The 2606-nt window shown below is 52.6% G+C and overlaps 1 protein-coding gene across 1 annotated transcript in view; it reads left to right on the top strand.

The window, feature by feature from the left end:
• The window catches only part of LOC108802041 (ammonium transporter Rh type B-B), a 17298-nt gene that overhangs the window by 6298 nt on the left and 8394 nt on the right, over nucleotides 1–2606 (top strand). The window lies entirely within an intron of this gene.

Here is a 2606-nt window from a genome sequence, read left to right as displayed (position 1 = left end):
CTTGATCCCCCCATTGCCCCCTCCCCTTCTTGAGCCCCCCAAGTGGCCCCCTCGCATCCTTCAGGCCCCTCTGCCTTACTCCAGCTGTATTTATATTTCTTTCTTTTAAACTAGCTTTGTTACACCCCTCATGTGACACCCCTCTCCTCCTCTTCGGTCTTCTCCTGCCAGTCAGTGGTCCTGGATGATGCAGAGAGAGTGACACTGAGGTAATGACACTTACTCCGCATCGGGGGCGCCGGGACCACGACACCCTGTACTCACCGTCTTTCCTCGCTCTTCAACACATAACATTCAACCTGGAAGACTGAGGACATCTTGTGGAGAAGAAGAGGTACTGCGGGAGATCTCCGGGAATGCAGAGCTCCCCCTAGTGGTTCCTTTGTTACATTTTCTATATTTAGTAACAAAACATATGGAGGTCACATCAGGAAAGGACAGAAGAGGCCACCACAAATATGACTTCAGGGAGGACACTACGATGTTATCTCCAGGTGGCAACTCAATGTGAGTTTATTGGAGATACATCACACTTCCTGTTTGAACCGGGATGGTCGGGGTGACCCCCACAATGCGCTCGGGTCAGTTGGGTTGACCCCCACGACGCACCGTTGTCCCGCAGCAGAGATTTTGTTTTATCAGAAGGCGCTTTGACCGTGACCCGGTTGAAGGGTGAGAACCGCGTCAGTCTGGTGGAACTTTCCACCCCGTTGGCACTTTTATGGCTGAGCGACTTCGAGTCTCGGCCCGAGGACGGAACTCGTCCTTTCTGGGAGAGCGAACCCGATGTGTGTGAGAGATACGTGTAGGTGTGCCGCCGGGGAAACAAGATCCCATCACCGGCAAGATGACTATCAGATTGGAACAATTAATGGTGCAAAGCCATGGAAGAAATGAGGAGGTGGAGCTTGGGTTTTAAGTGTATCTAAAGCCCAAACCTTTGTTTTCTGATTCTGGTTGGGCAGCGTCCTTACCGGAGAGGTTCACCATATTCATGGTCTTGGTCTGTATGGGGTTTGTGGTATTCTTGATGGAGCAGGAAAGACCTTCAAGGGGTGACCACATGACCGAAATAAGGAAATGGGAGGAGCCCTCATGGTGAAGTAGTTTTGGAAATGAATGCGCATTAAAAAAAAGGGTTGACCATTTGAGCCCGGTTACCGGCGACCTAGAAGATGCGCTTCTTCAGAATAAGTCTTTCTCTATGAAGGATGATGAGGTCGCGCTCGGTGGTAGGGGGGGGAACCCAATCTGAAGGTCCCAGGGTGGACGTCTGGATGGTGGGATCAATCCAACATCTTAGAATTGTCACCAGAGCAGGAGCTGAGAGACGATCCTCCTGAGGGGACCATTGGCCTAACCGTTCTTTACTCCAAGTTCCCCCAACCTTACCACCATGGCCATGGTCTTTGGTGCTCTTCTAGCCTTGGAACATCACGTTTTCGGTGGCTCCAAGTGTGAAATGCATAGAAGATCTGCATCAGCCACTCAGCAGAGTTTCACCGGGGTTGGCCATAGGAGGCTGCCGACTCACGCTCAGTTCTTCCCGACAATGAGGGTAACGGCATGTGGACAAGAAAAAATGGGGGGAAAAACCTGAAGGGGGTCCAAACCATTAACTATATTTAGAACCCACACCACACATGAACCCACACCTGATCCCACACCACACATGAACCCACCTTCCAGAACCCACACCACACCTGAACCCACCATCCAGAACCAACACCACACCTGATCCCACAACATACCACACCTGATCCCACACCACACCTGAATCCACCATCCAGAACCCATACCACACCTGAATCCACCATCCAGAACCCACACCACACCTGAACCGACCATCCAGAACCAACACCACACCTGAACCCACAACATACCACACCTGATCCCACACCACACCTGAATTCACCATCCAGAACCCACATCACACCTGATCCCACCATCCAGAACCCACACCACACCACATCTGAACCCACACCACACCTGAACCCACACCACACCTGAACCCACCATCCGGAACCCACACCACACCTCACCTGAACCCACCATCCAGAACCCACACCACACCTGAACCCACCATCCAGAACCAACACCACACCTGAACCCACAACATACCACACCTGAATCCACCATCCAGAACCCACACCACACCTGAATCCACCATCCAGAACCCACACCACACCTGAACCGACCATCCAGAACCAACACCACACCTGAACCCACAACATACCACACCTGATCCCACACCACACCTGAATTCACCATCCAGAACCCACATCACACCTGATCCCACCATCCAGAACCCACACCACACCACATCTGAACCCACACCACACCTGAACCCACACCACACCTGAACCCACCATCCAGAACCCACACCACACCTCACCTGAACCCACCATCCAGAACCCACACCACACCTGAACCCACCATCCAGAACCACATCACACCTGAACCCACCATCCAGAACCCATGTGACGGACCCCCGTACTCAGGATGAGTATGTCCGCCGCTGTCTTCTTCCTTGCTGAGGAGATATTGGAACCTGAAGATCCTTAGCTCCCAGTTTCCCCAGTCACTAGCCAAGGCTGGAGTGTAGG

This window comes from Nanorana parkeri, unplaced genomic scaffold, assembly GCF_000935625.1.
Source record: "Nanorana parkeri isolate BGI_ZX_2015 unplaced genomic scaffold, ASM93562v1 scaffold2621, whole genome shotgun sequence".
Lineage (NCBI taxonomy): Eukaryota > Metazoa > Chordata > Amphibia > Anura > Dicroglossidae > Nanorana > Nanorana parkeri.
This window is presented reverse-complemented; position numbering and strand designations above follow the sequence as displayed.